A 26,055-nucleotide genomic window follows, 5' to 3' on the forward strand; every position below is an offset into this window, starting at 1 on the left:
GGAAAAGCTTAAAGGCTTGGGGATCCCACAGCAGACCCTGATAGCAACAGGCTTCGAGAAAGCTAGGACTACAATTCGCCAGCGTATCTGGGACATAGAATTACAATGCCACATGAGCGAAATGATTAAACATCCAGCAATAAGGGACCATGGGAGAGGTTTCTCTCCAGCTAACTGTCAGGTCTTCAGGTACCCAAATACAGACGGTCTTTTACCCTCGCCAGATTCAACGTTCTCCCTTCTGCCTTACTTCAGGGCAGATTTGAGGGTAAACCATACACAGCACGGGTCTGCCCTTGTGGCTCGTTGGAAGTTGAAACTGCTTCACATGTACTATTACGTTGTTGTTTTTATGAGGATATACGTTTGCTGCCAAGGAGTGTGGTGGAGTCTCCTTCTTTGGAGGTCTTTAAGCAGAGGCTTGACAACCATATGTCAGGAGTGCTCTGATGGTGTTTCCTGCTTGGCAGGGGGTTGGACTCGATGGCCCTTGTGGTCTCTTCCAACTCTATGATTCTATGACTTTTATTACACCTGTTTTGCAAAAGTCCAGGAAAGAATTGGAACACCATAGTTTAAAACTACTGGTAGAGGACAAGAATCCCAAGACTACATTAAATATAGCTAAATTCTGTGCGTCTGCAATCAATCGCAGGAAGCAAGTGGTATCCCATAGTGACCAAACCCCTAAATGTTAATTACAGGGGGCACGCTAATAATTAATTTTAATTTTTATATTTAAATCCTTGTTATATTCATATTGTCCTTTGTATTTCTGATATTTTTTATGATCTGTGATATTGTGTGTGTTGACGCTGGTCTGTGACCGTATTAATAAATTCATTCATTCATTCATTATGGTGGCACCGCACATGTGGAATGTACGGAACCTAGGATCAGCACCAGGTTTCTTACTGGGGTTTTCTGCAGCTAAATATAATGCTAATTCATTTTAGTATATCATCTGCTTAAAACTTTAATTTATAAATGATGAATATCACAAAGTACCTAAGTTTGAATATCAAATGTGAAGAATTATCCACACTTCTAATAACAGCCACTTGCTTAGTGATAGCTCGACAATAGAAGATATTAAGGGGGCATTCCTGTAGCATAATCTGCCAGGATGAGCAGCTTAGGATGCACCAATAACTCCAATTTAGCCAGGAGGTTCCTGGCTCAGCCAGGCTCAGCCACAATAAGCCCCTACCCAGAATCAGCCAAAGATATGCTGGTCTAATTTGATCATCCTAGGTCAGATGGGGATAAGCCAGCTGAGGAGAAGCTGGGTGAGTGGAGGTCAGTGTAAGTCTCAAAAAAGTTGTGTTCCAGAGGTATGGCAGGGGCAGAACTCGGCAAGAGGGACTTAGGCTGGATCCTAACTGTTCAGCCAAGTCACGTGATCTGACAAAACGGGTAAAGGTAAAGGGACCCCTAACCATTAGGTCCAGTCGTGGCCGACTCTGGGGTTGCGGCACTCATCTCGCTTTCTTGGCCAAGGAAGCCGGCATACAGCTTCCGGGTCATGTGGCCAGCATGACTAAGCCACTTCTGGTGAACCAGAGCAACGCACGGAAACACCGATTACCTTCCCACCATTTACCTATTTATCTACTTGCACTTTGACGTGCTTCCGAACTGCTAGGTGGGCAGAAGCAGGGACCAAGCAACGGGAGCTCACCCCATCGTGGGGATTCGAACCGCCAACCTTCTTATCGGCAAGTCCTAGGTTCTGTGGTTTAACCCACAGCACCACCTGCGTCCCTCCTGACAAAAAGGGTAGTTTATGTCAAACCCTTTTTTAAAAGCTTGTTTTTCCTCTGACAAGCTTCGGCCAGCTCATCTAGCGGTAGCCTTGCTCCTGAACGGGGTTTGGATGCGGCACAACTTTTCTCCAGCTTAACTTGCACCAGCTTAATTTACACGGGTTTTTTGTGCCTAGGATTGCTCCCTTCTTGGAGGATAGTATTTCTGTCTTTATTAAAAATCAGGGGAAATTTACAAATGCTAGTCTATTAACGGTGCTACGTGTCTCCTCTCAGAAGTATGATAAGTCCCAATGAGTTTATTGAGGTATACTCCCAGTAAAATGAGTATAGAATTGCAATATATGCTCTAATAAGCAGGACTCCATTCATCAGCCAAAGAAGTTGGAAAGATGAAACCATTTCTTCTTCTTACCAGATCTGTTAAATTGAATGCATACGATACATAGCTTCCCTTTGTATATTGATTAGCTCAGCTGGATTTACTGTTTCCCAGGAATCCTATGTACACACAATCCTATGCATATTTACTTGGAATGGGGGCGGGTGTCCCACTGAGTTAATTGGGTTTACTCCTGTGAAAGAGCTCTTGATTGCAGCCAGAGTCCCCACAAACTCTCAGTTCTGGTTGCTCAATCTTGATATCACATCAACAGTCTCTATCGATCAAATTGCCCACCAAGAGTGAGGCCAGCAATTGGACCAGTATAAACACCTACTGTATTTTTCTGTGTATAACACGCCCCTGTGTATAACATGATCCCTATTTTGGGGGACTCAAATTAATGAAAATGGGGGGAGATGACCCCCGTGTAGAAGACAACCCCAGTTTTTTAACATTATTCTAGAGTTAAAAAAAAACTAGTCTTTTACACAGAAAAGTACATTATATACTATTATAGTGGTAGCTTGGTTCTCAGATGCCTTAGTTCTCAAAAGCCGAAAATCCGGAAGTGTTCCAGTTTTCGAACATTTTTCGGAAGACGAATGTTCAAAGCAGTTGTTGGCTATTGTTTCTGGGGCACCTGCACCAATCAGAAGCTGTACCTTGGTTTGTGAACATTTCAGAAGTCAAATGGACTTCCGGAAGAGATTAAGTTTGGTGCTTTTGTTGTTGCTATTTATTTTGCGTTTTTCTTTTTAAGGCTTTCTTGGGTAATTTGTTTTTGTAACTGTGTAGACCCCAGTTCAGCTACTGATTGATTAATTATGTGACTGTGGAAATGGATAAAAGCCCCCCATCCAAACAATGACCATAATCAGTGCAGGTAAGAAAAAAAATGATTTTAATTTTTATCATCTACAATACTGTCTTATTTGTTTTATATTGCAGTACATTTATTATTGCTTTCATTTTATGGATCAATGGCCATGTTAGATAGTAAAATTCATGTTAAATTGCTGTTTGAGGGGTTGTTTTTAAAAGTCTGGAACAGATTAATCTGTTTTGCATTACTTTCTATGGAAAAGTGTGCCTTAGTTTTGGAACACTTTGGTTTTGGAACAGACATCCGGAACAGATTAAGTTTGAGAACCAAGGTACCACTGTACTAAAGACAAAGTTACAGCTGAACATCATAAAGTGGACAGACACAGACATTACAAAAGATCAGGGAAAGTCAAATAACAGGCAACCACCTACTGCTAGCAGAATATAGATAAGCTGTTCATGTGGTTGGCATGAAAGCTCAGCTAGCACAAATGGCAACACGTTATGTTTACTCGTAAATGTCAGATATTCCGCTAGTGACATTATTCTTCTGTTGCATTGGAAAGCTTTCTGGCCATTGTAACACACAAGTTCAAAAGTTATGTAATGTGTGCACCACATCTTCTCTTGGGGGTTATTGGGATGAACATCTGTCAACATAAATCAGAAAGTGTCAAGAACCAGCAGAAAATAGCTTTAGTGCAAAGAGTTCTAGAAGGTCTCTTTGCTTCTAGGAACTACTTCTTAGCAGCTGTTTCTGCTACCAATAGATCCTGTGATAAATCAGACATCAAAAGGCATGAAATTCCACAATGACATCTGATGTTGGTGCAAGTTTAATAGTGAAAGTCAGGGATTTGTCATGTGATGAGCTTATGCCTGTTAGAACTTAAAATGCTTAAAAAGAAAACGAAAATACACATGCACATGCACACACACACACACACACACACACACAGATAAAGGGTGGGGGAAGCACACCAGAATTTCTTTAAAAGGTGCTTAAGAAAAAGAAATGCCCTAAAACTGACAGATCCTACATTCTGGGCCATCAAATGAATTAGGTACTGCAGTGTCAAGCGTATGTGGTGTAGAGAAGAGGATATTGCTTGCATTGCATATTAAATATTAATTCCCACTTCAGTGTGCTGTTTTAGACATAGCCAGTGTTTGGGGGGTAAAAACAACAACAACACAATAGCAATGAGGTGCCAGCATTAATTTCAGATTAAAAATACCATGGGTGGCAGCACAAAATGGCTGCCTCAGGCAGAAAAAATGTACCAGTGAGTTCTATCATAAAAAAAGCCCTGGACATAACATTTCTAGCCTAATAAAATATCTTTAACAGGCTTAAGTCATACACACACTATCCTCCTTCCATTGTGTACCAACCTCAGCACTTCAGTCCTTGTTCCCCACTACATCCCAAATAGGGAAATGTGATTTAATGTAGGAGGGAGGGGCAGGAAGTCATTTCTATTTTAATCCAGATGTACCTTGTTCGCACGTCCCAAATAAGTGAACCGAAACATCCTTCGAAATTTGCACCTGTCTGAATTTTGTGATGCAGAAACTGTGCACAAAAACAACATATATGCAAGTGAAAATTACATCTGAAACTAATCGCATTAGGCAACATTGCTGGCAAACATGATGTATGAAGCAAAACTCTGTGCAAAACTGCATATATTAAGATAAATGTACAGAAAAATACATATGAAAAATTCATTCTTTTAAAAATGCATTCTTTTAAAAATAAAAATTTGCAAATAGATGAAGAAATGAAGTGACGATTGGAAAAATGAGAAACTGAGAGAAACCAAAATTAATATCGGTCTGCTAACCAGAATCTCAACCCTCTTTTACTATTTCAGATGCAATGAGAACTGTGATCACTATGCTGCAGCTGGAGTGTGTGGAATCAAGGTGAAAGTAGAAGGAAAGAATGTGCAGGCCCTGCACTCATATTTAGCTTCCTAAACTATGGTTTGATCTTAAATATTTGGTCTTATTCATTTGCATCATTTTATATGCCTGTAATTCCACGGCAAACATTTCTGCAATTGCAGCAAAATATCTGCCTTTGAGGAAAGGCAAGAGGGTAGCCATTAGTAGATCCTGCATTACATACCTGCATGTTCATACTAAGTTATCTGAATAAAGCTATCAGTTGACCTCTTGGAGGTCACAAATTACCTTCCGTAAAGAAGAAATGCACATTGCAGACCATACATGAATCCATTTTTGCAGATCATAACAAACGTTGCATTCAAAGAGCTGCAGAAAAGTCAAAAGATAATACATGCACAAAATTAAAAAGAAGGTGATTTCTCACTCTCCCCAAAAGCTGTCTCATAGTCATAACTATCTGGCTAACTTCAAATTAAAAGGACATCAGGCAACATTTTGAGAAGCTTCCCTTCTTTTTATTTTTAATAAAATTCTTTCAACCAAATTACCAGAGGGCTAACCACTTTATTATTCAAGGAGGAAATGATTGAAATCTTTCTTTATGTTTCAGCCAAGTGCTGCATTAGCAGAACAATTTTGTAAATTATTAATCAGTAAATACATGTAATAATACATTTTGATTTTGGAAGAGAGGGGCAAATTAAAAAAAGGGTTAATTGCTCTCCCCTCCTCAGTTTACCTGGCAGCAGAATTCAAAGCACAAAAAAGGGGAATAATTAAAACTGTGCCTTCGCTTACATTGTAAACTCAAAGGCTACTTTCCTGGCTTTTAGAATTATTTCAAAACAGTTTTGCTTACTTGTTTTGGGAAGGGGAAAAATGGCATCCTAGTTCTATGCAAAACTACAATGGGATTTCCAATTCTCCACCTTGCACTTGAGTTCTGATTAATGGCAGAGTCAGACCTCCCCCCCCAAAAAAAAAACCTCTGCTAGCTTCTATATTTTCAAAGTGAAAACAGCCATGGTTCTCTGTCCCTTGAGCTCTGGGTGCAGCCTGAGATCTATTTGTACCAGGCACAGCCCTTCCAATTTTACAGTGCAACCAGGTAGAACCCATCAGCAAAATGGGAAGTTGCTGCCCCTGCCAGGGGGGTGCGGGGGATGCGGCCGCCCCAGGTGTCATCCTTGAGGGGGGTGACAAAATGGCACACCGCAGGGGTCAGCACTTACCGCGGTGCCTGGCCTGCAGCATATCCGAGCCACGTGTCTCTCCTGGGAGTGACGCGGTGGCTTGGGCCCCCATGCTGCTCAAAATGACAGCGTGGGGCTTGCGTCCACCAGGCAGATTCTGTGGCCAGCTCACCACAGCACCACCCTGGGCAGATCGCCATGGTGCCCCCATGCTCAGATCGCCGCGGCACTGCCATACAGTGCCCCATGCCCGGATCGCCGCACCCCTGTGTGATTCCCCCATGTGAGGATTGTCACAGCGCCCCCGTGCGCAGATCGATGTGGTGCCCCTGTGGGCAGATCGCCCCACCAGGTGCAGATCGCCCCACCAGGTGCAGATAGCCCCACCAGGTGCAGATCGCCCCACCAGGTGCTACTCCAGGTGCTGGAGCAGCTAGTTACGCCCAGAGCCTTGCAGAGCCAGGCAGAGGCCTGGGCCAAGTAGATAATGTGCCCCCCTTTTTTACCCTGGGGATAACTGAAGTCTTATAAATAAGTAAGTATATAAATAATTTTCACAATAGTTATGTATACAAAAGTTATGCTGACAAATAATTTTATTTCAAGGCTTGAACCATATCTGCATATAAAGACAAAATGGAAAACAGCGCTTGTGAATATGTTGACCGAGCCCCCCTTTGGAATCAGAGGCCCGGACCAAGTGGCCCATATGGGCCCCCCCTCTGTCTGGGCCTAGTTATGCCCCTGGCCCCTGCTGTCCTCCCACCCCACATAAGCCTCACTGACCGGAGCCGCACAGTGGTGGCTCCTGGTAAGCTCACAAGATCTCCCTGGAAGCTGCCAGCACAGACGCCGGTAAGCAAGGCTTCTGCAGGAGCTTTCGCCACCCGAGGCAGCTGCTTCAGTCTGCCTCATGGGCAGGCCAGCTCTAAGTGCAACCCTATGCACCTTTACTCAGATGTAAGGCCCACTGGGGTTTATTCACAAGTCAGTGCGCATACGAGTTCAGGTCTGCGTCCAGGGAAGGAAGAGCAGTGAAATCAGAGGCAGCGAACTGCAAAGCCCTGCTTGCTTTTCTTTTTATTTGCTGAGCAACCAACTTAACCTCTTCTCTCCTAGTGTAAACAGCAACATAATTGAGGGATATCTTTGAAGGGCACCCCCTCCACGCCCCCCCCCACCTGGTGTGAGGTGGGCAATTAGGAACCTCTGGCATATGCATTCTATAACAGTGCCAATCTGCCGATTCTACTGTGTGGCATGATAACGATTTCATAATCCGGAAAGATAAATAATGCAAACGAAGTTTTCCAAGATCACAAAGGAAGAGGGTTCCACTTAATAATCCTCACTTTGCTGTTACTTTTAGCTATTATTTACTCTCCACATTTTCTTGATAATGTAATATTTCAAGCCGACTCGTCATGATCATAAGCGCAGGTGTATGTGCTGTTAGCTTTTAAGTGATAAAATATTTCTTCAAATATTTAGTATCTTTATTGCCTCCTCTTCAAGCTATTTTCCTTGTAAGCTGATACAGTGTTTTCAGGGTTCTACTTCTTCATTTAAAAGCATTTCTAAACCACTTAATATTTTAAAAGTTTGTAACTGGAGTACAATAGTCTTCAGAGGATCAGACACTTCACCAATCACAAGAATGCCAAGGATCACAATGTGGCAACAGTACAAAGTCAACTGAGAGTGAAGACAATACTTCCTGTGATCATTCTGAATGAGTAAACACTTTCACCCCATTTTAGAGAAAACACCGGGAAATTGCCAAAAAGGAACATACTTTTCACTCCTGATGAAAGATGTCCGTTCGTTTTGCAAAAAGTGGCCCCTATTGCTTCAGCCCAAACTAGCAGATAACATGACCTTAATTTTTATTTTAAGTAAAAAAATGAAGCCAATAAGAGGATTGAAAATATCACGTGCCTTTTCTAACCCTTCACTACTGATTTTTCAGCCTGCTCTCACTGTTCCTTTTGACTATTTTTACCTTATCTGCCATTAACTCTAATTTTGGCTCTAGCATTTGCTCCGCAGGGTCAAGGGTTCAAATTCCAAATCCTCCAGAGCAATCAGGTGCATCTCATTTTGTGCTCTGCAAAGACCAAACAACAGCAATAATAATATACAACAATTGGCAGGCAAAAAAAAAAAAGAGCAGTAAAAGCACAACAACAAAAACCCTGTTCTGCAGATTAAATTCATACATGTCCAATGTGTTTTTCTTTTCATTTTTTAATATGGAAATTTTAAAATGTTTACTTGAAAATTGTAGAAATATGAAAATTTGTTGTGAAGTAAATCATATCACAAAGAGACATTTGTATTAAAAATAATATGATCTTTTATTATTAAAATGCTACTTAGTAGGTCAAAGGCAGTTTAATAAAAAATCTGAAATATCTTTTTTGTTAAATATTCAACTTAAAACCTTTTGCTACTCTCTCTCTCTCTCTGTGTGTGTGTGTGTGTGTGTGAAGAACAAATTCATATCCAAAAGCAAGTGACCAAGACTATTTTGAAACAATCTAATGAAGGACATATTTCAACATTTGCAATGGCTTTTTAAATGAGGATATTCTGCTTTGCAAGGCAGGAGGAAGGAGAGATCTATTTATATTTTCTTTTTTGCATGCTATAGAATGATATGAAATGGAAAAAGAGAGTAGAATAGGACAGCATCCATCATTTTATTTCTATTTGTTATTTATTATATTTATTTATTTGTTAATTAAAATGTATTAAAAATACAGGGGGGGACAGAATCATCAGGTCACATTCACAATACTATAAATATAATCTGCACGTATGCCATCCAAATATTTATTATTTAGTTATTTAATCATTCATTGAATTTGTTAGATGCTTTATCTTGCCTAGGGCTACCCAATGCAACTTACAAAAAACACTCATAGGGACATTAAAGCCAAAAAGAAAAAGAAGTACATTAAAACCACCCTGCCCACTTCTAAAAGGCCACAGAGAGTTAAAGGCCAAATGCCTGGTCTTAGAGGAAAGTGTTTGCCTGGCACCTAAAGATATATTAAGGTGATGCCAGGCAGGCCCCAAAGAAAGAAAAGAAGACCCCAAAGGTGTACAAATAACAAAATATTTCAAGATTTCTTCCTATGCTGGTTCCTTTCCAATTTTCTGTCATTAGCCAAGTGCAACATCTTTGGATCTTGGCACAGCAACAATCATAAATGTTCAAAAAAAAAAAAGATGTTTGTGATGGTATGCCAAAAAACTGATCCTCCATATGGCAGGAGGTACATGTGATCTGTTTGATACAGACTGGGAGCCATGCAACGTGCACCACCACATAGCCAAACAATAAATAAATAAATCCAGAAGAGCATGTGAATCGACCTTTATTCTGCTGTCTAATGTTAATAAGGTTCTCCTTGGCATCTGGCTCTCAGACAGTCGCCAACACCATCTTTTTATAATGCACAAAGCATGTGGCCTAATGCTAAGGATATGGTACTAAACAAGACTCCTGTTTCACAGTATCATACACATTCACCTGTAAGAGTTTAAATAGCAATTCAGCTCTGTATTGTAAGGATTATTCTTCCTGTTTCCTTCAGTACTTCCCTGGGATCTTTCTAGAGCATTGAAGCTCGTCCTGGATGTTTTGTTCATTTCCCGGGAAACTATTAAATGGGAATAGTTAGCATAGAAAATTAGATCATATTCCCTGTTTGATACATTTCTCTGTTTTGATAGGTTGTTGTTTTTTAAGTACAGTATCCTTTTTCCTTCGCCTTGGTTATTGCCAGAATAGTCCCTTGCCTTCTGATTTTTGTCAAAGGTCTGATTTCACCTGCACGCTTGATTGTAGTACCTTCCAACAGGCTGCAGGGAGCTTGCCTCTCGCTTTCTTTGGCATAAATAGCTTGGCGGAACACAGAGAGCTGCCTTACAGTGAGCACTACCAAAGGAAGATCAGCCTGACCCCCAACTAATTACAACTGGCCACTCAAATTTTTCCTCCACTTCAACTCCAAAGAGGGTTTCTAGTTTTGCTTTATTCACAAGGTCCTCCTGAGCTCTGGCATGATCCTGTCTCCTTTGGTTGCCCACCAATTCTGACTTTGGACTTGCTGCTCAATTCTGCATCCTGGTTTTACTGGACCAGCTTAGAATCTGGTGGATTCTTGGATGACCCACCTCCTCCCATCCTGAATACCCTATTTTAATACCCCATTGTGCTAGTTACTGCCACCTCCAGCAGCTTCTGCTCATCCACATTTTCAATGGACACAGTTGTCAGGAGCTCGTCCTACACTGGAGCAGGACCCTGGCAGAGACACATGCCCGACTGGCACATTCTCTCCCTCCTGGTCGTTTGTTTGAGAGCTTCAAAAGCTTTCTTCTGCCTAAACATCACAGCAACTGATGCCAACAGACACCGGCACACTTAGGGATCCGCAGAGTCTGCACAGTTCACGTGACAGACCTCAGCAACTCAGCATTTTGGCTAATCTACTTTATTTACATATAAACACACTCGGAGCACTGCAACATGGCTCCCTCTCTCTCTAGCATCAGACAGCAAAGAGAGAGAACAAAGGACAATAGTGCCACTTCACGGAACACAGTAACACAAGCATCCTGTCTCTGTCACTTCCTACTTTGTGGAGTCAAAACATACACCGTCATGTGATAGACAAAAATCCCATGACTGCAATCATGGAACAGGAATTCTAACAGTGGGGACTTCCACAATGACAGAACCCAGCAGAGCTAGATGGAGAGAAACAGGTCGGGGCTGTTGACTGGCCTGCCCATCATTTAGTGTGCAGCAGTCAGAAGTTATATCTGCCCTAAACCTGCAAAAGTAGGATGGTGTGGCTCCTTCACTTCATGATGACAGTTGATTTGCATTTTCCCACTTAAGAATTATTGGGGTGGGGAGGGAATACTACTGAGGGATAGCTAAGTGTGTTGAAACCAGACAACTCTCAAGCAAATTAGGATGCATATTAAAACTGAAAGAAGAAACGCAATGCCAAGGCAGAGAGAGCAATAAACGAGATTTTGCGCCAGGCAAAAATGTTCCTTTTTAACCAGGTCTTTGGTTGATGTGATTGACCCCATGCCCTCTTAAAATGTGGGGTTTTTGTGGGGGTGGGTTATTGGGTTGTTTTTATTTTGGTTATGTATTTTGTGATTTTATATTTTGATTTTATTCTGTGAACCGCCCTGAGACCTCTGAATATAGGATGGTATATAAATTCAATCAATCAGTAAGTAAGTAAGTAAGTAAGTAAGTAAGTAAGTAAGTAAATGAATGAATGAATGAATGAATGAATGATGTGGAAATGTGGAGAAGTGAAGCCTGGAAAAATGAGAAACTGAGATAAACCACAATTAACAGATTCTCCCATCCCAAACATGGGCTCTTCATCATGGGCTTACAAACATACAGCATCATCTACCGAACATCCGTCCATGATGCCCTTCCCTGTTGTCTGCTTCTCATGAGTGAATCATGCTCTAGGAGCAGAAAGGGATTGTTGTTCACGACAAATCATCATCACATTTTTTTGCAAGCCCCCTACGCTGCTACCATGCTGGACGAAAAAGCTACAACAACTCCGAATGCATCAGTATTTTAAGGATTTCCACGCTAAAAGTCTACTGCAGCACAGTTTTCTTCCTGTTCGGCTGGCATCTTATTTATTCTACAGAATAATTTAGGAAACATATAGGTGTTCTGACAACTGATTTGTCTTCATGTCGTTGAGGATACACCTGTTTATATGAAAAGCGTATTTCAAGGGCATTTCTTTCTTCATTTTACAAAGCAAGAGAGTTTTCTAGATAAAAGTGAAAATGAGAAGGGATGTGTGGTGTGTGTGTGTGTGTAGTAGTAGTAGTAGTAGTAGTAGTAGTAGTAGTAGTAGTGTGAAGCAATATGGTTATTCTGTGCTATTCATTAAAAAAGAAGCTGTTGCTTGCAGGAAGCTTTAATTTATATGCTGACAAGTCAGGCAGGAGTTTGTTGGGATAATTACTCTGTTATTCCAGAATAACAAGCAATTATCATACTAACCTTGCTATCCCATGCCATGCACCTAGCCCCAGTTCTTAAGAAGGAAATCAAAAACGCTTCCCGCACAAATACCATCACATTCCTTCAAATACTTTTCCATCCATGCTGGCCATATGAAGCTCACTTATTCTGTTTTAGATCACTGGACCACTGGCCCTGCATATGATTTTGTGTATTTTAACCAAGATTTCAGCTTTACAAAGTGTGCATGATTTTGATTTTACTGCATTTTGTTTCAATGATGTCATGCTTCCCTGCCCTGGGATCATTTGGTGAAGGGTGGATTATGATTATTACAAATAAAGAGATCCAGTCCAACATTATCAACTCTGGCTAGCAGGAGCAGAGCCTCAGGTCAGCATCTTTCTAGGTCCCTGTTGCCTAATCCTTCAACCAGAACATTTTGCATGCAAATATTGAGCTCCACCAGTTAGTTGTGATATTTCCAGTGCCACTGTTATAGAATAGCTTTGTTTACCGCTCTTTCAAAAATAGTTGAGAGATTGTGAAATTTCAGTCATACACATATGTGTGCAGTAGTCACATTATATATCGCACTCTGAGCATGTGGCTGTTATGTATATATCTATAAAAAGGAAATCCACAACTCAGATATGTATACAAACTAGCTGCAGTGTATTAAGACAAACAAACACATGCACAGATATATCTTGGACAATTCTGTATGTTGTGCATCTGATTCCCAGATCTCTGTATATTTATTTCTTCACTGAGGCTGGGAGAAACCAGAGGTACCTAGCCAGCCAATATAAGTGCTGCATTTAAGATCAGCCACAGCATTTAAGTAGACAAAGGTACCAGGAGGAATTGGACTGCCCTGTTTTGCACATGGAGCATGAAACGGAGATTAGCAGCCAGTCCTAGCCTTCCCTCAAAAATCCCTGCAATGTGTTTGATTCAATTGATCCATTCAAAATACCATTTTTTCCTGATGTGCGCAGCTCATTAGCAATCCAGATTATTTCACACTGTTTGTAAGACCTAATTCAATTATTTCCCATCCCAATTACTTTATTAAGACCAGCTTCCATAAAATTATTGACAGTTCTGTCTCATATGGCTGTTCCTCCCCCTATCTTGGCAGACTGCCAGCTGCAAGGAAAAAGCAGCTGTTCCTTGAGACGGTAATAATAAGCAATGCCAACTGATGCAATCTTTTCTGATTTCTGTTGAGCTGAAAGAGACTATTAGCATCTCTTGGAATTCTTCACTGGCTGCCCTTATATCTGCATGCTCTTAAGGTTTTTAAGGGAAATACTGTGGGTAGAGAACATCAGGTGTATAATGAGACAGGTAAGGCAGGGAATCAGACAAGGGATATGAAATTGTTAAGGATTGTGTCATTTTTTTAACTCTAATGTTACACAATCAAATTAGAGAAAAGAGGAATAGTTTAAAAAAAACACCCTTATTTTAAACTTACGCATATAATGGCAATAACCATATTAAAATTATTATTACCTACTAGAGTATGTTCACACAAAATTAGCTTAGGTTCATACAATCGATAGATATAAAACACTGCATTTTGGGTGAGGTGCTTAGGAACTACGGACATCTGTAATTTATGTTTCTGCTAGCTTTAAATAATTTTCCAATCATGTCACAGCTTTGCCTCTAGAGAAATCGCAGGTAAATGATTGTCTGGCCATCTGTTCACACAGAGGGTATGGGAAGCCAAAAGGTCACTGACAGGTTTAAAAGGTAGCCTTTTAACCACCCACCAAAATTTGGACAAATACCAAACTTTCGTCTAATATAACATTTGACAGCAAAATATAACATTACAACAAGATGTTCTGTAAGAAATTCTGGTCAGCGTTGTGGTAGACACATGCCTTTCCTTTTTGTGTTTTTATGCTTCTGGTCCAAAATGCTTGTGTAAGTTTATTTACCTGAACAGAAGAATTGGGGGAGGGGTGGAATAGGATTCTGCAGCTCCCCCTGGAATAAGTTGGTGCTTAACAGTCAAAACTGGGTGCAAGTTTGAGAGGGCTCTGCCATGAATTTTGAGCCCCCTTGTGTAAGTGGGACCTGCCCATGATTTCCCAGGTGGCAAAGTCAGGTGGGCTGCTGTAGCACCAGAACTGAGAAATGCTGCAGGCATTTGTTGGGAGTGCGGGAGCTGCCATTTCACTCTCCCCAATGTCTCTAAAGTAGCATCGTTCTGCTACAGGGAGGGATTAAGGAGACTCATTTGCCTACCACAGCAGCTGCTTGGTGCATCACTCAGCACTGAGCAAGAAGGGATTTTATTTATTTCTTTTTAAGAGGGCCCAACAGACCAGCAGGGCAGTGGGCTCCTTTAAGAACTATTGACTCTTGCCACTCAGCGTTGAGAAGCAGTTCTGACTTTCAGGCTCCCCCGCCTTTTTAAAGTAGATGGGCCTCTGATGACCATGTATAGGTCAGAGAGGCAGCCTGCCACCACAATGTCATTTCCCCCACCATGTGTTCATTAACATTAGGCAGGCAACCTCACTATATAGATGCCTACTGTATACTTTTTATTATTTCTGCAAGGCTATCAGACATAATTTAGTTACGTATACTTGTACAAAGTTTTTGTTGTTGTGTACAAACGAATCATGGGAACAGTAGGTTTGGGTTTTTTTAAGAGTGCTGGGAACTGAGAGGGGTAAATAAAAGTTTTCAGTATTCTTTGGGGGAAAGCCATGTGCTTTACGTGGATGGTGTTTATGCAGCCAAAATATGCATTTTCTTGATAATTTTAAAATTTATATTTTGTCCCCCCCTTTTTAAAAAAATGGTTAAAGATAATTATTTTATTATGTACACTGCTTAGAATTTTTTTCTGATTAAGTGTTCTGTATTTCCCTCCTTCAATAAATAAATAGAATAAAATAACCCTCAAATTAATGTCTGAAAAGTACATACAGTGTGACACAACTGTAGAGAGACAGTACTATATACTTAATTGTATCGTGTCTCACATAGAGTCTCTATATTAGAAGGGAAATTGGTTGGAATTTGCTCCTTACAATGCAAATAGGTAGATCTTCAAGTCAAACTGGAAGACTTTCTTCTCCACCCCCTCATCCCCACCCCCAAGCTGTTTAGAAAGGTAAGAGGAGAAAACTGGAAGGAATTGTGCTAACATTCCAATCAATAATTTCAGTAGAAGGGCATATTGATTAAATGAAGGGTAGAGCCTACATTTCCCATTGGGATATTTTGCTTTGCAGTTCTTGACTGATTACATGCACTTAAATCACAGATAAATGCATGGTTAAGATAAAAGCCTAAATAAATAGTTTTATTTGCACACAGCACTTCAGGGGTGTCATGCCAGTCAAAGTGCACAAAACAGCCTGGAAATGAATTATATTTATGTGTAAACATGAATAAATTTCATCATCAGTGCCTCCTTGTGGATCAGTGGCTTTTCTTCTGGTGGTCAACCATATCATTTGCCAATAAGCTGAAATAGTCCACTGTAACAACCAGCTTATATTAAGAACACCAGTGAATTTGACCATGTTTAGGCAACCTATTTATGTTTGCAGTGTGTTGCTGTAGCAGGAAAAAGAACCCAATGGGGAAAGTCAAGAAGGGAGCTTGCCTGAAGAGTTTTGAATTCATTCATTTGGCATGCTTATACCCCACCTACTAAATGAAGCTCTTGTGGCAGCTGGCATTATATATAGCAGGACAACAGTTACTATGGCAGGGCAAAGTTCTCTCCCTCCAGTGCTCCAGCTGCTACTCTGCAGTCTGGAACTGGTTTGCTAGAACAGCCAGATGTTAGGTCTTCATAGGTCAGGTCTTCCTCTGCTACTGTTGCTGTCTCTCACAGCTCTGTAAGATTGGTAGTCAAGAAAGTGGCAGCAGCTGCAAATTATCATTGTTGGTTTACATTCTGCCTCATCCTATTGGGCAAAGCTTATAGGCCGGCAAGGTGGCAGAATTCAACCTAAATTGAAATGATTGGCTAAGTTGGTCCTGGCTGGAGAGAATTAAAGTAATAATAATATAATAATAATAATAATTTTATTATTTATAAGCCGCCCATCTGACTGGGTTCCCTCAACAACTGAAGGAAGACCTGGAAATTAGAGTTAGGCAGTGTGTATCAAGGGACAAGAGTTGGTTCAGAGAGACTTAGGAAGTCTGAGAAGAGCCAGTGATTGATATCACTAGCTAGTGCTGAGCAGGTTTGCCAGGAAGAACTTTAAACTCCAGCGGCAGCCTTGAGGAGTCTTCAGGAACCAAATTTAAGCAGGGTTGCAGAGGACCTGAGGCAACAGTGGTTGTGGGACCAGGGGGGGGTGACAGTGGCAGAAGTCCTGAGAGACTCCAGAGGTGGGGAAGTGTGGACCTGACTGAAGACTACTAGTCATTGGTGCCCACTTGATAAGCGTTAACTGCCCCAAGTAGGATATAGGAGAATTGATATAGGGGAACTGGCTTTAGGTTTAAATAGAGGGAGGAAATAAAGCTCACATAGCTTCATCTGAAAGTAATAGTAAATTTATAGTGTTAACTTATCTCATTTATTAAGGACCCATCACCATCTGCTTATATTAATAAATCATCTAAATAAAATATAGCCTCCTTTGTTTCCCCCTCTATATTTGCATCTCTGTTTTGTCTTATTCTTATCCTTAGCTACTGGTACTTAAAATGAGATAGGAGATAGAAAAGATATGATATTAAGATGTGCGGCATCAGTGGTTATAAAGGGTAAAGTAAAACAGGTCATAGCTAAGTAACAGGTCATAGCTAAGGACACAAACTAATGTATGAGACATCCCTCCGTAGTAAGTAAGTAAGTAAGTAAGTAAGTAAGTAAGTAAGTAAGTAGTGGGGAGTAAGGGGTTCCCCACAATAGCAAATGACATTTACTAGCTTTGTCCTAATATCTGGGATATATAGTCAGGTGACAACCATGTAAGTATAAAAATTAATGCATCTGTTTATCCCACCTCAGCCCCCACCCAAATGATCTACTCATGGCATTTTCATGGAAGCTGGGGATCCTGTTCTCTATGTCACTACAGGGAGGCATCAACAAAACAGCCTTGGAGAATGGCACCTAATTGTATCTAAATGGAAAATGTCCTACTTGATAGAATGGCAATTAGCTGACAGTAAGAGCTAACTTGGGCATAATAACAGCTGGTAGTGTGGTTTTGGTCTGAGCTTTAGAGGCACATCACAGCCAAGATGTAATAGCCCCTTTGGAGAGATAAGACTGCTCAGGAGCTCGGCAAAGAAGGCAGATGTGTGAAGACTGGGATAAAGTGAGAGGCTCAGTTAAGTAGGAGGAGAGATGGAGCCAGGCGGAATCTTGGCACATGGAACAATGAGAGCTGCTTAATGGAATGTAAAGATTTGCTAGAGCAGCCTTCCCTAACCTGGTGCCATCCAGCATGGCAAATGGTCAGGGATGATGGGGGTGTACTCCAAAGAACGTGGAGGAGACTGGGTTGGGGAAGGCTGGGCCAGGAAGTCGCAAAGACTGAGGCTCCAGTTCAGACACTAGCCAGTTTTGCAGATGGCTGCTCAGATGTTGCTGCACTTACAAAGCCCTCTTCTGCTGACAGCACTGATGGCCTACTTGGCTAGTATCATAGGGAGCTGCATCACACCAAACATTGAGCTCAAGCATTGCCTACAATGGCTGGCATTCTGGCAATCACTCTTCAGGGTTTCAGACAAGATGTTGGGAACTGAACAAGGAGCTTTCTGCACAGAAAGCATATGCAATGAGTCTGGTGTGTGTTCCTCCTTTCCGGTGCCTAAAATGGTCATCAAAGTTGATTACATCTTAGATGCCACATATATGATGCAGGAATATTGGTTGAACAACTCCAGTTGCTTGTCTGGGCACCATCTCCCCTCCTTACATCTATCCTTGCCAAACTGATCGGTCGTAGGCAATATAGAAAAATGGCCTACTGATTGGTAACGTCATTTGTGCCTTTGCTTTATGAGCAGAAATTCAGGAATTTCATTGGAAATGCAATCTGTTACTTCATGGAGGAGAATTTCCATGCATCAAAGTGTTGTAATTCTACACGATAACACAGATTTTAGGGACGCGGGTGGCGCTGTGGGTAAAACCTCAGCGCCTAGGACTTGCCGATCGCATGGTCGGCAGTTCGAATCCCCGCGGCGGGGTGCGCTCCCATCGTTCGGTCCCAGTGCCTGCCAACCTAGCAGTTCAAAAGCACCTCCGGGTGCAAGTAGATAAATAGGGACTGCTTACCAGCAGGAAGGTAAACGGCGTTCCGTGTGCTGCGCTGGCTCACCAGATGCAGCTTGTCACGCTGGCCACATGACCTGGAAGTGTCTGCGGACAGCGCTGGCTCCCGGCCTATAGAGTGAGATGAACGCACAACCCTAGAGTCTGGCAAGACTGGCCCGTACGGGCAGGGGTACCTTTACCTTTAACACAGATTCTAGTGCCGAGTAAGGCCTGTTTAAAGTGGAATTACAATAGCAAAGTGCTAATGGGGCCTCATGAAGGAGATGGAAAAGAAGCCAGTGGAAATAAAAGAATAACATTGCTGCCGGAGGGCAATCCTGGAAAGGTTTAAAAGAGAGCCATCTCCAACCTAGTACTAGCAAGCTGTTTTGACTATAACTCCCATCAGCTCCAGCCAGCATAGCCAAATGGTCAGGGATGATGGGAGTTATAGTCCAAATAATCTGGTGAGCTCCAGGTGGGGAAGGCTGTTGCAAGTCATCGTAGGAACAGAGTAGCCAGATTCTTCCAGCATGTGTAGGACTAAGTGTGGCTTATAACTGTTAGTGCCTCTTTGAATTCTTGATGGAGGGCGCAGACCAAAAGGTCATAGAAATCATTGTTATGTGAAAAGAAGTGGGGAATGATGAATCTGGGAGCCATCACACTGCTTTACAGCTGCAAGGCATATTTTCCCCTGGAAAACATCTGCCAGGTGTGTTTCAGGTTGCTCAACTGTACACAAGTGGACACTTTTTCTTCTGAAAGGAATGAATTGACATTCCTTCAAGCAGCCCACCAGATATCTCTGGAGTGATGTTAAAGGAAGCAAAGGACTCCAGCTGGTGATATTAGGAGTGATGATGAAGCAGGTTCAGGTTTTGCTACATTTTTGGTTTTTAAAAAGTGTTTTAAGAATAGGCAAGGTCAAGAATTCTTGTAATCATGGCCACGTAAGAATGCCTCATTGACATTAGACTGGAATACTGTTTGTCCTTAGAATGAAATATGTCATCCATCAGGTGCACTGAGAACTGACCAGCTAAGCATTAATAGATTGAACATAGTTAACAAGTAACAAGTGAGACCCACAACAAAATACTAAAATGTATTCTCACCTCCTAGCCATAGGGCTCTTGTTCAGGCCTTCTGTAATCCATGCCTTACTCCAGGATAAGCTGCAAGGAACCCAATCCAGGCATTCTACTTCTGCCATTTCATTTCCCTTTTCCAATTGACACTCAAAGCCTTAGCTCAATCCCCACTGGGATGTTTGTGGGGCGCTTTCATTGTTTTGTATTTTGCATCTGTAAACCTTGGGGCTCCCCACCCATGTTGATACCATCCACTTTTTCAGTGACTCCCTTCTTGACTCCACTTCTGTTGGCATTCACCACCTGAATTTGATACTGGAGGGAGTAACTCTTCTATAATGGCTGGATGGTATGAGGCATGAGCAGCACAGTATAATTAAATATAAAATAACCACATTCCTTACTGCATTTTAAGTGAATGTATCTGCTGTGCCTAATGTGCAAATATCTGAACAAATTTGGGTCTCCAAATGTCAGCTACAACCCATGGTTTGCTGTATGAACCAGTGCCTTTTGGTCTAATGCACCATGAAAATCTTTCTACACATCTTTGGTAGCCTTGCTGGTTAATAACCCTTGGGTAGGATTCATCTAATGAATCCCACCAGTAGAAGCCCAGCAAAAGGACTTCTGCTTGTACAACATGGCTTTACCTCCTCTCTTCCCCCTGTGCACCGCCTGAAATTGGCTTGGGCGGGGTGCCAACTTGAATATTGGGGGTCTCCAGGTCAGCCCTCCTCCACACACACACACCATTTGCACACACGCGCGCGCACACACACACACCATTTGAATGGCAATTTGCACACACACACCATTTGCACACACACCATTTGAATGGCAATGCCTATCAACTTGGGGGGCTGCCCCCTCAAATATTTTATGGGGGGGTGAAGAGAGCTCAGCCCCTAGGAGGTGGGTCCTATGAGCTTGGGAATGGGTCAGCAGAACAGTATAGAGGTGGAGGAGAGGGTGTATTGTTCAGTCTGGCAAGCTGAAATGCAGCAGTGGGGGCGTGCAGTCCTCCAGATGTTGTGGGACCACTGAACCCATCAGTTGTGACCAGAGACCATGCTGGCTGGGGTTTCTGCAACTGGAGGACCACAAGTATATGATATATGGCTTTTCAAAAACGTTGATTCTCCCGCTTTTAATGTTGACAAATTAAGCACTGGGCATACCATGGTCCATACAATCAAAATGTGCATTTTGTTCTTGTCTAAACATTCTTTGAAATAAGATTTTGCACATTAGAAACCTTGCACATCCTATATATAGGTATAGGACACCAGTCATTTATTTCATCATATTTCACCCTTCAGCAGAACACATCGTGCTGTTATGTAAAGGAAAAAATTCCTAATGCTTTCTTTATGCTGGCAATTCTTTACAAACAGACGTTTTGCCATTCAGCATTTTACATGCATTAGCAGTAGTCACAAAATGCAAGCTGCAATATTGTATGAAGCAATATAGTAATGTTTAGGTATGCACGCAAGCCAAACTGGATAATCTTTAGATCACTAAAGTCCACACTTGTAATGTAGCATGCAGTCATAGGAAGACAAGACTTTAAATATCCCTGGAAGTACTTTACTAGGGAGAATAGTAATTGTGAAATATCACATCCTGCCTAATGCTGCTACACAGCTGCATATGGAAAACATCAAGCTCTGGAAACACCAAATATCACAATATCAAATTGAAAGAGTTGTCAGCACTGTTTATTTAAAATTTTCTCCTGCTTCCAGTGAGTCAACTTTTACTTGAACTCAGGTGCTGTCACCACCTCAATAGTTCTCCGACGATCACAGACTTCCAAGGCAGATGAAACTTGAATTTCATCCAGAAGAATAATTTAAACCACACCAAACTAAGAATATTACAAAGAGGCATGAGAGATTTTTTAAAAATAGTATTTTAAATGCAGGCTTGAAATTTTTGACTGATATGATCTATTAGTTTCTATGTTAAATTCTCCAGAAATATTCCTCTTGTTTGTTTTGTTTCCCATCCAAGTTTTCACACATTGGGAAATATCTCCCCCTGCCCGCTGAACACCAAGTACCAAAGTTTGCAGAGCTGACCATTTGTGAGGTGCTAATCTCCACCAGGGACGCGGTTGGCGCTATGGGTTAAACCAGAGAGCCTAGGACTTGCCGATCAGAAGGTCGGCGGTTTAAATCCCCGCGATGGGGTGAGCTCCCGTTGCTCCGTCCCTGCTCCTGCCAACCTAGCAGTTCGAAAGCACATCAAAGTACAAGTAGATAAATAGGTAACACTCTGGCGGGAAGGTAAACGGCGTTTCCGTGCGCTGCTCTGGTTCACCAGAAGTGGCTTAGTCATGCTGGCCACATGACCCGGAAGCTGTACGCCGGCTCCCTCGGCCAGTAAAGCGAGATAAGCACCGCAACCCCAGAGTCAGCCACGACTGGAGCTAATGGTCAGGGATCTCTTTACCTTTACCTGTCAAGCTGGCTTGATTTCTTTCTTTGTAATTTATGATTTATTGGTGCACCAACTTAGTTTTATCTGCTCTTCTTTTTATTTAATTGATAACTGACTTTTAAAATGTTAATGACTTTTAAAAACTAGACTATATTTCCTGCATATACTTGCTCTTCCACCTCCAACATGTTCTCAACAGTTACAACCCTATGCCCATTTACTTGAATTCTGTTAGATTTTCTTCAGTGTAGCATGTAGAATTGCACTATATGAAGTCAATTTACTTGGCTCCTATTCTATACTACAGGACAGGTCAAGATCTACTCTTATACAGCGGCCTGTGCACAATTCAAAAACGTCTCAGACTGCCCATCATCTGCACAAATCCAATCATTCCATTCTGACAGAATTGTAGATGACGTTGAAATTATAGGGTTTTTTGATACCAATGTGAATGAATAAAAATAAAAAATAATAATAATGAAAAGTAGTGGTTTATTAACTGAGCAAAGGGCAATGATGTGCAACATCTTGATTTGTGTTTAAAGTTATGTTCTCTTAGTAGGCAGTATGGGTAAAATGTTCCTGTTTCTGGCTTCCACTGTACATAGTATAGATTTACCTTCAGGGATTCAAAACCTTAATATATCTCAATACAAAAGATAAGCGAATGGGAAATCTCATCTCAGTGGTTCTCTCCGTTCTCTCTTTCTCTCTCTCTCTGGAATGGCATAGGGCCTTCTTGTTTGTTTAACAAGCTGGTGGCCTCATTTTCCCACCTATGCGTGTTGACAAAATCTCTCACAGGCAATCATGCTGCAATAAGAAAAACAGTTGGAAGGAAAGGTTTGAGCTGGTACTCATAACCCCAAAGAGCTGCTGAGACTGTTGTCTTTAATCTTTAGCTAAGTGTTCAGAAATCTTAATAAGGCAGGATCCATGCAAGTCTAGAAAAGAGTGATAAATACTTTAAATTCAATGAAAAGGAAGACACAACCACACACTAAATCTATACACCAGTGGTAGCCAACATGATGTCCAGATGTCATCTCCAGATGTTGTGGGACCACAAGTCCTGTCATCCCCAGATAGGATGACTAATGGACAGGGATAATAGGACTTGTAGTTCAACAACATCTGGTGAGCATGACGTTAGCTATCTGTGATATATTGATATAGATATATACAGGCACACCCTTAATTAATTGCACCATGTATAATTCCATATTGAAAGTGGAACATAGCGTACAACAGTTTCCACCACCACCACAACCCTCTCTCTCTATATATATAGTTATGAGTTTGTGAGTGCCAGACTCCTCTAAATTCCTGGGTCCAATAAGTGTTAGAATTTAATCAAGACTTGTATGTGCTAAATTGTGTGCTAGAGCCCTCTAATCCCCAGATCCAGAAATCTCCTGTTGCCCCATGGGCAACTGCTAGCATCAGTATTTAGCAGAAAATGTATATTTTGCTGTCCAATTTTAACAGATAGTAAGTATGTGTTGAATAAATCTACTCTGGAAAATTTTGTAACCTCAGAAATGTGTGCTGATTTGTTTTTCCATCAGGGTTTACCGCCATGCAATATTTTTCCTTTCTGTTCTGTAGCTAGCCTTTATCCATCCATTGTAGGATAGCCGGGGTGGGGAGAAGCTGAAGTAAAACTAATGGGAGGAAATCTCCATGATTTGTAACAGTCCAGTGGGAATACAATCTGCACTCCTTGAATGGCTTTAATCCAATTTAATTTATCTGTCAAAGAGCATGATGGATTTGTCTGTAGAGTTGTAAAGTATAGGATGGAGATCACTTTAGTTTTTAATAGGTAGCGCCACCTGGTTAGATACACTCAGCAAATCAAGTCATCTCTTACTTATAGGCATGTCATGAAGTTTGTCTGTATTGCTGCAAACTTCATTCGATATGCCTTTTCACATTAGGGAAATTTGTTATTCAATGTCTATAGCAGTCTCTGCTGAGAATGTCCTACCGTGAATTAGCCATCCAATCTGCTACATGCAGATCCAATCCTTTGTACCATCATTAGGAAGATGGCCTGAGTTCTCTGTCCTAGTGCTCTAGGACAAATATTGCTGATGGAAAACCTTTCCTTCAGTTTCTTAACTTATCTTTTGCACAACCACCCATGCAAAAGTTTTCTGGCTTATAGGTTAGAGTGGCTTATTAGGTTTAAATGAAAATGTATTCTTACCCCTAATTTTAAATGCAAAGTCTATATCTTTAATTCATACTGACTAATTGATAATAGCTTTCAACTGCCAAGGCAATAAAAAGGTTTAAAATCGTGGGGGGTTTAAAACATAAGTTTGACACTTAAAAAAAGAATATGTCTCATTTTATACAATTTCATTTTCATTTTTTATATTTTAAACCAGATGTTTAGTTGATCTTAACCTGGTTGTTTGAATGAATGTGAAACAAAGGCCTGTGACAAAAATCAGATATTGACAAAGAGCTTATAAAATAAATTGTGGAGACTAAAATGATGGATGCCAGAGATTCTTAAGTAGCAGGGGTGGGGAACCTCAAGAGCCAAATGCAGCCCTCTAGTTCCCTCTTTCTGATCCTTGGGCTTCTCCCCAGCCCACACCACTTACCAGGTCTACTTTTTATGCTCCTTTGCTGTTTTTGCCTGTCTGGAATGTGTCCTTGAACTTGACAATGGCTCTTGGTTGCCTGGATGGGGCTCAGAGAGTGGCGTGTGAAAGTGTATCAAAACTAACCTGCTGTGCAAAGATAGCATTTGCCTTAGTTTTCTAGGTTTTGACTCTGACCCCACACATCACTGGCATGAGGCCCCTGGATATTTGCCTACAAGGGAATGAGGCCCTGGTCAGAAAAATATTCCCCACCATTGCTTTACAATAATGGCTTTCAAACTGGGGTGGAGAACCTATGGTTCTCCAGATGTTACTGGACTCCAACACCCATTTTCCTTGGCCATTGGCCCATCAGGTTGTGGTGTGGCTGATGGGAGTTGGAGTTGAACCATAACTAGGAGGCCATAGGTTCCTCATCCCTAGTATGAGGAGTTCCTTTAAAGGAAGGCACTGCCCCTTCCAGGTATGTCTCAATTACAGACTGTGAGACAGCCTAGCAATCTTCTCACTCCCAGCAAATGCTACTTAATAGCCTTTAGCTCCTGGTTTTGGTTTGCTCAGCAGTGCAGGGGAGTATTTGGCGCAAACCCCTAGAAGTTTTTTGCTTCCGCAGTGTGTTTTCCCACGAACGAAACAGCCCCAACTCCCTGTTTTCGCTTCTCATGATCTTGGGAAAAGAATGAGCATTGTTCAGCTAACGATCTGTTTTGATTTATGTTTAAATAAACTTTGGGAAACCAAACATTTGTTTTCTTGAATGGACTTATGAGTTAATTTAGGAATCCTTACTTTGGGGAGTCTAGAAGACAGTCCCTTCCGATAGGTTTAGGAAGAATTTTAGCTAATCCTTCACAAGAGCTGTAAAAAAAAAAGTTTAACATGATACAAAAGTTTAATTTATTGGTCTCTAATTGTAAACATCCTTTGTGGAGTTTCCCAAGGGGTCTGGTGACACCATCTGGCACAATCTATCTCCTTGGGTTCATGGCATAAGAAGAATAGACAATTTGATGATTATGTAAATGTTCAATCCCAAATGCAGTTAAGATTTCTGGGTTAAGTTTGAATTTCTAGTGGGATGGTATCGTTAGTCTCTTGCAGCAAAAGCAGCAAAGAGTTTTGTGGGACCTTAAAGGCTAATGTGCTTATTATGGCATCAGGTTTATCAGATGCATGAAGTGTTATCCTGAGTCACAGGTAAATGTTCAGATGGTTTGGTAGTTTGGTACCTAACACAGATACTAGTCAGCAGCAGCAGGCCACATAATAGAGATGCAGAGATAGGGACCAGCCCCTGCAACAGACCCAAATGCCAGCTCTGTCCACATAACTACTTTGGCAGCACTATTACAAGACCTATTTATGTCATCCACAGCATCAGGGATTCATTCACCTACTCGCCTTCCACTGTGAAATATGCCATCGTCCACACTCAAGGTTCTCCTGCATTCCACAGAAGACGGACAGGCTAGCACCTGTGCAAAAGAACAAATAGACCCAG

This window comes from Podarcis raffonei, chromosome 5 (assembly GCF_027172205.1).
Source record: "Podarcis raffonei isolate rPodRaf1 chromosome 5, rPodRaf1.pri, whole genome shotgun sequence".
Classification (NCBI taxonomy): Eukaryota; Metazoa; Chordata; class Lepidosauria; order Squamata; family Lacertidae; genus Podarcis; species Podarcis raffonei.